This window comes from Rhododendron vialii, chromosome 5a, assembly GCF_030253575.1.
Source record: "Rhododendron vialii isolate Sample 1 chromosome 5a, ASM3025357v1".
Classification (NCBI taxonomy): Eukaryota; Viridiplantae; Streptophyta; class Magnoliopsida; order Ericales; family Ericaceae; genus Rhododendron; species Rhododendron vialii.
In genome coordinates this window covers 5,648,824-5,662,264 of record NC_080561.1, presented here as the reverse complement: position 1 = coordinate 5,662,264, position 13,441 = coordinate 5,648,824, and the positions used below count along the sequence as shown (strand labels likewise).

Sequence of the window (13,441 nt, the reverse complement as noted above, 5' to 3'; positions counted from 1 at the left end):
TTGGGATTAGGGTTTGTATGTCACCCAAAATGTGTATTTTTGTAACCTTTTGAAAACTTGGAACCCAAGGTGTATAGATTTTTCTAACCCTACAAATGGAAACATATGGGGGTATTTATAGGGGGAAGACCCTCCATTAATAGAAACCATCCATTAATAGAAAGTACTCCATAAGTGGAAATTATTCCATTAATGGAAATCTTCTATTAATGGAAAGCATTTCATTAATGGAATAGTTTCCATTAATGGAAATGTTCTAGAAACATTCTATTAATGGAGACCTTTCAGAAACCTTCTAGAAATGAAAAATGAAAGGGTCGGCTGCAAATTTAACCAGTGCGCGCAGATCAGGGACTGGCGCGCCCGGACCAAACCAACACACGTGAGTCAACGGTCAAGTTTTGACTGTTGACCAACACATGGCAATTCGACCCGAGCGCATTGGTTCTCAACCAACACGTGCTAGAAGGGTTTTGGTAGGTTAGGGGTTCAATGGTTTTACAAACACTCAAAATTCAAACATGCTATCATCCCCGGTGTGTTCTTGATCCATTTCATCATCAGGGAATCAAATACAGTAAGTAAACTAATCTAGAAGTCCAGATCGGAGTGTCTACAGAAATGATATTAATGTGTTTACTCCAAAGTCTCCAATTACTGAACTGAACTGCATGTTCATCGAAACACCATTTAAATATGAGAGAAACTTATTCACGGCTCAGCCGTGAACAAGTTCTTTATAACAGCAACCAATCGCAACCGTCTAAAAATGTTCTGGACGGTCCAGATTTTAATAAAAAAAATTTCGGGGAAAAGATTAACTCTTGCCCGGAACAAATTTATTAATATTTGGACCGTTTGAAACACTTTTAGACGGTTGCGATTAACTCCGTAAACAACTATTCAAGGCTCCGCCGTTAAAAAGATTTTCTCTTTAAATATACTGTACTTGTTCCAACAATAATGGAACAACGATGTTGTCCAGACCAACTCATTGTTGTCGAGAACAATCGAGCTGCAAAGGTATCGTCCATGAGCTTTTTTATGCTCATAGACAAGGATGTGGCATCGTGCGACATCGTCAATGTGCACATACCCCATCCTTCCGTGCCGCTAAAAACTCTTCGTCTTGCCTGTTTTTTATATTTGAAGCAACACAACCATGTTAGAAACAACCAGATTAGTGAAAAGGCTTAGTACGAAATTGGTAACAAACTAGGAGTGTGCTCCCTTGAAGCAAGCCGAGGACATCAGATGCTGTAGTGCTTAACTCAGGAGACAAACTAGGCCCGACGGCAAATGAGGGGAGAACGGTCACTAGATCAGTCTTGTTCTCGTTGCAGAATTCCCATGCTGCCCTTTCGGCTATGGTCTTCGATAGAGCATACCACATCTTAAAATAACAAAATCAACTAGATATGAGATGAAGTTATACAAAGAGGAAAAAAAAAAAACTTCTTAGGTTGTTAGTAGAACAACTGCATTTGCAATTATTGATATTCTGAGAGGATACTTGATGTTGATATGATAACCTGGAGTCTTTCGCAACGTTCCACGGAACTCCATGACGACTCATCCAAAGGTATTCTAGGATCGAAATCGTCTCTTTGTCTTGCTGTCGACGTGGAAGAGGTGAGAACCACACGCTTCAGCGATGGATTCTTCTTGCACGAACGTAAGATGTTCAAAGTACCCTCAATTGCAGGTGTCAAGATTTCAGCCTGATCAATCCCAGTTTAAACAGACCGATCACAACTCAAGACATCATCATTAATTCAAGTACTCCAAGTAATGAATTTTGCTGATTGATTTGAATGGTTTAGACAAGGGAAGGAGAAAAAGAATTGCCTTGGGATCGGATGGGCAGTGGCCGAGTACAGGTGAAGCAGAATGGAAGACACCATCACACCCCATGATTGCGTTGTCGAAGCTTCCCTCCTCCATCAGGTCAGCCGGAGCCTCTCCTTGGCTCCCTCCAGCCTCCACAGATGCCCCAATTTCTTCTCATTTCCTGCCATACAAATACAGAGAAGAACAGAACCCTTTCATTACATACTGAAAAGAATGTAGGCAGACTATTGGCCTAGTTGTAAAGTTGTTCCTCCGTTACCAGGAAAGAAGGAAAAATGTAGGAAGAGAACCAGACTTTTTTTTAAAAAAAATTGAAAATGGCAGACTACAAGACCGCTCGACCTACATCCCTGCAGGCAGTGACAATTCATTTTGGTTTTGTATAAAAGTATGTTAGATAACCTACATATTTTTCAAAAAAATTCAATAGGAAGAAACCAATATAAATAGGTTGAGTTGAAACGCAATAGCCAAAATTGATTTGTCATTTGTCCATATTTACTTTGTTTGTATGAATTTAAAGTTAAGACTTTGAAAAATGGGCGCAAAAATCTTAGAACGTCATATTTTTATCGCTATGTGAACGTTTCTACCCAATTTCGTTACTTTCCAAAATGAAATCCTAACTCCGTCATGCACTTTAGAGATCGAGGGGAAGCGGGGATATATACCGGGTCCCCTGACCGTCCCGGTGATGTGGTACCCGGACAAGAGGAGTCGCTTGATCAACCAAGAAGCAACGAAACCAGATGCCCCTGTCACGCACACTCTGCCTTTGGATTCAAACTTGTCACCCATTTGTATTTCCCTGTGATTAATCTGATTGTGCTTCAGTTGACGCCTCCACCACCTTCTATCTCATTCTGGGGTATATATAATTATGAGCCATGCACATGAGCATGAGAAATGGCCCGGGACAGGCTCACAATGATGATCAAAAACATTCATTTTGTAAAGCTCGCCAAGTAATTCGACCGCGTAAAAAACCATGTTCGTCTGGTACCGATGGATACCTTATTGGAACATATTTATCTTCAAACAAATGGATTTGATCCAGTGTGATAAGTGTATTTGTTTTAAGATAACTGTATTTCGATAAGGCATTTGTCGCGCCCCGATTTTTACCGGCGGTTGCCCAACCCACTTTGTAGGGCAAAAAGACAACACTTCCAAAATCATGACTTTTAAATGCGACGATTATGTATATTGAGTTTGCAGTTGTGACTCGGACTTTTATTTGAAAATGGAGTCGCCACCTAACATTGAGTTCAGGTGTGTCAAGTCACCCGTTAAAACCGTCTTGCAAAGAAAATGGTTTTAACTCTTTTTTTATATTTCCGTTTGAGCAAATTCTTCTTTCAAACATGGCTTATAATTGACTCCCATTTGAGGGTTTGCAAAAACAGAAATGGATTCAGGAATTTACTGTTATGTGTGGGCCGGGAAGGTGTTAGGCACCCCATATTGTCCTCTCGATACTTTATTTTTCAAATAATTATCCTTGGCAAATAAATAATATAAAATGTATGCAATGGAGTTGCTTATTGATAACATGACCATTAGTCCTCTTTTCGTGTTTAAGGCATGTGGAATCCTAGAATCACGGGAACTCGATTGTGGCTACATTATCATTGACAAATGGTCGCTGGGTACTTTTAAGTTTTAACGCCATCCTTATATACACGAAAAGAACACCTCGGTTCATGATGATCTTTTCATTTATACCAAAATAAGGGTGCAAAACGGTAATCCGAACAATGCAACCTTATTTTTGGTTTTAGGTGAAAAGAACATTGTTGTGATATTAATCTAAGTAAAAAAAAAAAAAACCATTTGAGTTGAACTGAAAATTTGAATTGAAAAGGGGAAAATACCTCTTGCATAGGATTACATCTTTCTCACCTTGTGCAGTGGATTTTTACAGAGGTGTGCTCAGAAATTAAATTAGACAAAAATATAACTAGAAATAGCACAAAATTCGATCCGTACTTATTTTTAACTATATAATTGTTGTCGTGTAACTCTGGCTTACAATGAACTTGTGGGGATCGGGAGTGTTTTTCCCGAACCTAAACTTGGAGGGCTTCGGCCTCGGAGATTTTGGAGATAGCTCTTTTTGGGATTTTTGGGATCCCCCGATACAGCAAATGGGCATGCATTTTATAGGCCATTCTTGTGGACAGTTGCATGTGTTGCAATAAAAATGGATCTCTCTTCTGAAATCTCTAAAGTGGTGCTAGGAGTATTAACTTTGCCTTACTAGATGACTTTAATGCCACAGCAAAAATAAACCAAACAACGAGACACCAAAGTTACGTGGAAAACACCAAAGTTACGTAGAGAAAAAGAAAAACCAGCCTCTCGAAGGACTTTTACCAATTAATTAATCAAACTTCGATCGGTCTTCGAGCAGCCACCAAAACTCTCTTATATATATGGAGATTTCTCGCAAGCCAGAAAGAGAGATGCTCGTCCCTTTTTTCTTTTTTACCTCTTCGACCTAATGGGTCGATTCTTATTAAGGCCCCAAAATATATTTGAGCAAAAATCGAACCAGCCTAATAAGAAGTTGATTTTGCTTGAGCAAAATACCCTGTCTTCCAACTCTTTCACGAACTGGCCCAATAAGAATTTGACTAACATCTACCGTACTAAAACATAATACAATATAATGATTCCTTTCCACATCCTAAACAGACGCTTCTAAAAAAAAATGTAAAAAACATAATTACACCTTGATAAAATGGGGATATATGGGAAGGTGTTATTTGGTTATGAACGTGCCAACTAAAAGGGAGCTCGGCCTATGGAGCTTCATCTCCTCATCCGTTCCCCACCTGAAGTTGGCCACACTGATTGCTCTTGCACGGAGACTTACCAATTAATGCACCGAAATTCCTGTTAGGGTAATGTCTATTCCCATCCACTGATGTTGGCCAAGTGTAAAAGTAGAATAACAGCCCATTTCAAGTACTGTACTTTATTTTGAATTTTTTCATTTGCCTCCGGCGTGCAAATGTTGAATTCTGCGTCGGGCAATGTTGCTCCAAACTTGAATTTGCAAGTGGTAGGGTCAAATTAGGTGTCAAGAGCATTCATCAGTATCGATCCGATGCATATGGTCTTTGAAATGGGTCAAAGTAGCTAATGAATTTTACAAAATAAACGTTTTCGATTATTATTGTGAATCCGAAACGGGCCAAAAAAATCAAACTGGACAAAAATGAACCATAAAAAACTGGACAGGACCTTTACCCAAGCAGTAGAGGATGAGTAGTTCAAGTAAGTCATCTCTTGCTTGTGCCTTGTGGGCTGTTGTTTTTGTCTGATTTAAGGTTGGAAGTAGGAAGTCCAACCAAAGGTGCTGAATTTTATTTACAGTTTTTTATTCAATGTTGCCTTTGCATTCCTCAACTACAATAGAAAACAAATACTATTGCTTCCTCCGTTTTTAAATATATGTCCGGCGCACTAATTTAGGTCTTTAAAAAGATGCATTTTTTTCTACACATCAAATTAAATCTTTTTCACAAATTAATAGATATCAATGACTTTTGTTAAATTGTGATTTTCTTTTAATTTTTTAACCAAAAAATACTTCTTTTAAAAGGTATATAGGTTTGAGCGCCGAATATTTATTTAGAAACGAATGAAGTATTATTTTAGCTTTTGAGATCAGATTGCACGCATGTTGATGCAATTGAAAAACATATCAAGATCTACTAAAATACTCCTAAAATAATCATGCAATAATGCCATAATGGTCCATGTGATGGCAGGCAACAGGGCAAGTCAAATTAAAAAAGCAAAGACTAAAGTTTTATCATGTTCAGGGTAATTAAATACTTATAAGTTATAAATAAAGGATCTTTCTTTATAGCTTGATGCAGATCGAGATCTTTTCACCCACATTTGAGACGTGGGTTACAATACCGGAGCTGGTTTTTCTATTTTTCCAAATTTCTCATTGTTTTTTCTTGTAGTGGGACCTTTTGTGTGCTTTGTATTTGTTTCATTGTTAATATATATATATATGTCTGTTTCTCCAAAATAAATAAATAAGGGAGTGTCCATTTGTCACAAAAACATTGATTAGAACGATTTGAGGTTTCACGCGCGATCGGGAAAGAAAAAGAAAGGCTCTATCTTCTGTTATGAGTAAGTAGCCACTTCCTAGCCCCGAAAAAAGGAGCAACAAATTGCAGATATAATACGGAGTAGTTAGATTCTCAGTCAGCATTTTTCGGGCACAAGAGCATGGATCATGTTAATGATCGGATCTGTTCATTTTGTAGAGCTTCTTGAGACTAATATCAGTGTCAAAAATTATAAAAATTGGGTTCCAACTAATACCTGTTCGCAATGCATTTATCTTTATGAAAATGGGGTCAGCCATACTGAATCAAATCAATTAAACCCATTTTAACAATAGGTAAATTCATTTTGAAAAGGCATTAATCGACATTTGATCTCAATAATTTTTAGGGTAAATTTCACTTACCTTCCCTGAGGTTTCTAACAACACCACAAACCTCCCCTCATGTTTCTGAAATTGCACTTACCTCCCCTGTCAGAGTTGTCAGGTAACTTCTGCTAACAAAACTTGTGCTTTTACTTTTTTACCCCTTCACAAATTTTTTGTTAGTCTATTTGTATAAATAAATAACTCAAAAAACACAAAATTAACCACATTAACATTTGACCAGTCACCTGTCACGCCCTCAATTTTCAACATAAATAAATAATCTATTTCAATAAATGATCCTTGCACAATATATATATTATACCCAAAAGAGAATTTTCAAAAGATTATTTACAAACCAAGTTCTCCAAGTTTAAACATTTACAACATTGGCACCATGGCCCGAATTCCATAGCTAGTTAAAAGAGTAAAATTTAGAGGTTACATAATATTTGAAATTAAAAGACTTCAAATAAATTTTCGATTTCATCTTTCCAAGAGATCATACAAAAGACGATGAAATCATTTCTCGGCGGCTTTCAAAAGAGATGAGATCAAGCATGCACACCATGCACTTCGCGTCAAAGTCTTTGAGATATACCTGAAAATGATAGGTTGAGCTACACTAGCCCAGTAGAAATTTCTATACTCAAGCTATATGTAAATGCGATGAAACGCGCAATAAGAGTGAATGATTTTCAATGAACGATCGAAGGTACAAAAGGCACAATAAAATCGACGAACAACGACTACGGAATTCAATACGTCTTATAGATATGCCTAGCCATTTATACATCAATCTAGAGGTAGCGTTAAACACACATCAATCAAAATGACAACGACAATTTCTCAAACCAATTCAAGTCTCCTCAAATGAATGCCACACTTGACTTTCCCATCCTTTACCATTTACCATCAAGCCTCTTTTCATAAAAGAAAACATTCCTTTTTGATTTTCAAAATAATTTTGAGAAATACTCTCGACCTCTACGAGTCAAACTCCGTTGATTCGAGTTTGAATAGCCGGAGTCCGTTGATTCTGCGCACGAATACCGAAAACCGTTGATTCGCTCAAGAATAGCTGGAGGATTTTAATAAAAATCCTTTTTCAAACAAAGACAAGTTCCTTTCTATTCAAATCCTTCGTAGAGTCAGTTGTTTATCTCTTTCTTTAACGGTCATCATCTCAAGCAACAAACAGTTCAAGTAACAACGTATACTTCTGACATCAACTTCAACATTCTTCATTTTATGAGAAATTCAACTGTGTTACCACCCCATCCGTGACAGTGAACGCTCTTTCTATCCGGGGTTCCGCCTTACCACACCTTGCGTAACGGGCCCTCTAGAGCCTCCGCATTACCACACCTTGCGTTACAGGACCCTCAATTCAAAATTCACAACTCACATAAACACATAATGATAAGCACCCAATAATGCATATTTTTGGTGCTTAAGTCCTCTAGTATGTTGTGTTTGTACATATATGTTGTCGTTTTTATCCCATATTGCACGTAAGGTATTTTTGTATGTGTTTCAGGTAAATGTGCTAATAAGGCGATTTTGTACCCCAAGGGATGTTCCGGGAAGTAGCCAATAGTCCAAGTGCCCGACAACACATGTTTCATTGTCACCGGAACCTAATGGCACTCTAAGAAGCCTTGTAGGACGTTCGGTGGTCGAGATGGCAAGGAGTATGCCAAAGTGTTTCAAGCAAGGCATATGCATCGAGGATGGCCCTCGAGGGTATCCGAGACTCCAAGGCCACTAGGGACACCTCCGCCAAGTCCCATTGATCATGTAATGAAGTATTGGAAGGCCGTCGGACTACAAGAAGGCTTGGTGAACCAAGCTGTTCAGTTCTGCAGTTTTTGCACAGAGGTACCAATACCTCATTTTTTAGGTATTGGTACCATCATACCGAATTGAAAGACAGTTCAGTTGGTACCAATACCTCATTTTTTAGGTATTGGTACCAAAGCCCGTAGTGCAGATTTTTGTTAACTTTTTCAACCTTCCATATATGGAAAGTTTCTACTTCTAGTATGTTTTTGGGATATTTTGGAGGCCTTTTGGTCCATTTTTATGGCTAATTTGTAAGGCCTATAAATAGCTTTGTAAGCCATTTATGGAATAGATAGAGGCCATTAGTTAGTTTTAGGCCTAGTTTTCTAGTTTTTGCTCTAGGATTTCCATTGTTAGTCTTTCAAGCTTTTCAAGTTATTTTCTTTAAGAACTCAAGTAAGTTTAAGTGTTTTGATGGTTTCTCATGTATTAATGTTGTAGCTACTTGTTAAATCTTCTCATAAATCAAGTTTATTTCCGTTTTCATCGGTGAATCATGTTTTCCATGCTTAACTCTTTTTCTAGTCTTTTTATTATGAGTGAGTAGTTAATCGGTTCGGTCATGGGGTGAGGTTCACCCTATGGATTAGTCCATTAAATGGTTTCTCTTAACTTTAGCTTAATCTCAAGGTTTTGAATGAATTAAAGCCATGATTTCTAGCTTTGATCATGGGGTTGGTGGCTTCTTTGATCAATGAAGTCTATCGCCTTATGCTACGTGCTTGATAATCCTACGCGTGCGAATGATCCTTTTTCATCTCTTACTTGCGTTAAATGAGTTCAATTTGAATTAGAGCTTTGAATTAAGTTATAAGTAGTCTTCAGCTTTTAATTCTTCTAGTGGAATCCGGACGGTTTCGGTCCACTCATGAGTTAGATGAAGGAACCGTTTGACGGCTAAGTCGTGAGTAATCGATCCTTTTGACTTGACCATCTCTAATCTAGTTTATTTCCAAGTTTAATTTCGTTAATCGAATCAAAACTCCAAAGTTGGCCGCTTGAATGCCACAACTCTGTGCGCAACATCTAATCCAAATTTGCTAAAGAAGATTTCTCTGTGGGAATGATTCCGGTCTTACCGGTTATTATGCTTTCAACGACCTCGCCCTACGCTTGGGGTGTAAACCTTTCTAAGAAGTTAGGTTGCGGCGAAACACATAAGCATTAACAATCCGAATACAAGGAGACAACACTTCCCAAGGTCACATGCTTTCATTCATCATCATTCAATATATTATAAACTCATAAACATGTCCTTTTGTACATCATTAAATACCTCAGGTTCACGTTATCCCTCAAAGTCTAACACGATGCCTTATGTCACGTACCGAACCCAAAATGACTCTACAACACATCATCCGCTAGGTTCTAAACGAGAATCTTATAGAATAGGTGCCAAAAGAACCTAGGAAGGTCAATATAACGAAGCACGAGGATACGAGTTACTCTATTCTCATCTGGACCGCTAGGAAAACCCCCCATCGACCAATGAGGTACCCTACGATATACTTTATGGCCTACGGTACTCAATAACGCCTCCATAATACATTTCTCAATTCACCAATCATCACATCATTTAACAATACTTAACAAGTCTATATCGATCATTAAGACGTATCACAACATCTACTTTAATCAACCAAAAGCATAAAATAATGTACGAGTATCCTAACTATTTAATTCTACACCTTTCTAAGCTATGACGAGGGCCCAAAATGATTGATTGGTCAATGAACCTTTCGAGGTACGAATAATCAAGTTTGGAAGTGATTTGAAGCTATTCAAAAGGTGTTTGAAGTGTTCGGGGTTCAAACGGACACGAGAAGAAACAAATGAACCAAATCTGTCCGGAACAAAAGAGAGGTATTGATACCCCTGATCGAGGTATCAATACTTGGCTAGAGTCTGGTCCAGAGCAGAGTGGGGTATCGATACCCCTTTTGAGGGTATCAGTACCATGGAGTTTTTCTGCAGATTTTCAGCTTTTCAACAACGAAACTCCAACAACAAACAACGAACCAAGCACGATCAAGGCACATAATCAGCCCATAAACACATAGAGAGAGTAAGAAATTCTTACCTCAAGTGATTTGAATGAGACCCAAGCGATTGATCGAAATCCAAGCGAGCCCTAGACTTCCAAAGCTTCGAAATCGACCAAGAACTTCCCTCCAAGCTTGACCCACGAAATTTTGAGCTCGAGAACGCGATTGGAGGTCCGAGGGTTGGTTGATCTTTAAGGTTCTTAAGGTCTTGGAGGAGTTTTGAGTGAGAGGAGAGGAGAGGGAGAAATTTCGGATGAGAGGGAGAGAGAGGGACGGTAGAGAGAGAGAGAGGAGATGAAAATTAATCTCCTACAATACATACACCCACTATATATACCCCTATATCTTTTAATCACACACCCACTCCCTCAAGATTCAATTCCCTCATTTCAATCCCTAATTCAAATAGCCACAAAATAAACTATATTCTCCTAATTAGTCAATTAATAAACAATTCAAATGATAAAAAAAAAAATACAGGTCTCTACATCACCTCTTCTCTACATGAAATCTCAAAAAATAAAATTTTGAAACCTTTTATTTTCATTATTCTTATCTAGTTCTTTACGAATTTCTTTAATCATTCAATGGACAAGTATAAAATTGAACCAAAAATAATAAAAGTTCTCTAACACAAAGAAATAAAAAACTTGAGATGCCAAATATTATTTTGGACAGTTAAAAAACTTTTTTAGTACTTTTTTTTTTTTTTTTGTCTTTGTAGCAAAAATTAATTTGAGATGCTAAATATTATTTTTATTTTTTCGTTGGCTCAAAAAAGTTAAATACTTATGAGCTTTTAAGATGGGTTTTTAAAGAGTTATGTTTGGTTATTTACGGAGGCTTATTTATATTTATACAAGTTGAGGATACAAGCAAGTTTTTTTTTTCCTGAACACACAAAGAAATAAATTTTCATTCATGCCAAACTAAGCTTAATTTCACGTAAATGCCAAAGATTTATACATAAGTTTATATATGTTTATGTGTAGCCTGAAAGAAGAAAAAAAAATAAGTAGTTGAATAATAATTAAGAACCAACCACCCATTCACTTACAAATCTATGGACCCTAAAACTTTACTATTTTTCTTGGCTTTTTTCTCGTCGGTAGTGAACCTTTTTAAACTTTGAGGCAATTATTTTTAAGTTTTAGGTTCGTCTCAACGAGTAGAATAAAAAATTAAAACACCATGAACCATATTTTTCAAACTTTAGAAAAATCCCAAGATAATCAAAATAAGCTGGTTTATCTTGTTTATTTCATTTATTTTGTTTTAAGTTAAAATCTTCAAATTGGTCCATATTTTTCTACTTCTTTGATTCCTCTTATGTAGAGAAACCATAAAAAAGTAATAATTTTTTTTCCAAAACTTAAAAGTTTAGAAAGGACAACAAAAAAGTCATTTTTGGTTAGTCGAAAATGTTGAACATGTATTCTCTATTGTTGGTGTAGTACACGTGGTGTTTTACTGTATGTTTATTGCATTTTTCAAAATGAAAAAGAGGGTATAAAAGACTAAAGACGAGATGAGGGCAAAATGGGAAATGAGACTCCTTTTTTGGCTGATCTCACCAATTTCCGTCACCTTTAGTGACAGCTGACTAACGGTTGGGGGTATGTGCAGCCGAGAACTAAACTAGAGGGGAGGTAATTGTAATTTTCAAAACCTAGGGGGAGATGTCTGTAATTGTCACAAACCTCAGGGAGGTAAGTGAAATTTACTCAAATTTTTACTCTGTTAATGGACTCTACAAAATTAACAGATCCGATCATTAAGGTAATGTCTACTTGTGCCTATATAGGGACTGCCAGTCTGCCAGAACCCAATTGTTTTTTTTTTTTTTTGAACAGAATCCAACTGTGACTGTAGTGTTTTTCTGCTTTAAAACTTTGACCAACGTGAAACACTTGACACGCCCAACGTTGTGGGCAATTGCACTAATAAGGGACCTTGCCCCGGAAATTGTACTAATTACTAATGAACACCAATTAGCTTACCATTGGTCCATTTATATCCCTTAACAAACCTCGTGCCTTCAAGTGTATGGAGTTAAGCAGTCAACAAACTAGCTACATCTCTTAATATTGTATTTGGTATTTGTTGAATTTGTTGATTACACCGGTTAAGATATGGCTTAAACTCGTCATTTAGTTTTTCTATAGATTTCCTGAGAGCATCAGCAGTGGAATAAACAAATGTAAATAATCAAAATATGCCACATCAGATTTTGATTATCTATTTAGAGGTTGCTAAAATTAGCAATGTTAAATCTCACATTGATTATTTTTTGCCCATAATCAAAACCAATGGGCCCTCCAAACTTTTTTCCTTCATTTCACGCATATTTTTTGAAAAAACGGTTTTTGAAGGAAAAAAAAAACAGTTTATGTTAGAAACAGTTAAAAAAAACAGTTTTTCAAAAAATACACACTTTGTTCACTTAAAAACTATAAATACAATTTTGAAAGAATTGTATTTACACAAATAGTTTTGAAATTTTAAAAACAATAAATACAGTTTTTTAAAAATAGATTTTGTGTAAAAAAACAGTTTTCTATAACAGAGTTTTGAAATTTCAAAAATAGTTTTTTGAAAAACACACTGTATTTACTTACAGTTTTCAAAAATTTTGAAAAAAATTGTTTTTTTGTAAAAAAAAAAAAAAGTTTCTAAAAAAACAGAAAAAAAAAAATCTGAAAGTTACAGTTTTTTAAAATTATTTTTTGAAAACATTGTTGAGAGAGAGAGAGAGAGAGAGAGAGAGAGAGAGAGAAAATAGAAGAGAGAGAAAATAAAAGAGAGAGAAGGTTTTTGTGTAATGTTGGGGTAATTGATTAAGAGATAAAATTTGGTTATTGACAAAAATATTGCTTACTTTGGTTATTAAAGAGCCAAAATTTGATAAGTTGTTAAGAGGTTGTTAAGTTTGGTTATTCCAATGTGAGCACTTTTTTAATCCAACATTGCTAACTTTAACAATTTTTTATTTTGCTTATTCTACTGTGGATGCTCTAACATGTCACATGTTATGCCCCGTGTCTAAACTCGCTTGGGTCATTCTTGCCATGCTCTCCATGGAGGATTGTTATGCATTTTGTCGCCCTCCTACTGTTTTTTTAATATATTTTTTATATTTATGTTTGTCAAAGTCACCTCCCTATATTACAGTGTGATGACACAAAAAAATTGGTCTATTAGATAAGTTTCTTTTTTACATTGAAGTCAAAACTACATG

General features: G+C 36.4%; 1 pseudogene; it reads right to left on the bottom strand.

The window, feature by feature from the left end:
* Positions 1–986: 986 nt before the first annotated feature.
* On the bottom strand, positions 987–2,697 carry LOC131325529 (tetraketide alpha-pyrone reductase 1-like; annotated as a pseudogene).
* Between the last annotated feature and the right edge of the window lie 10,744 nt (positions 2,698–13,441).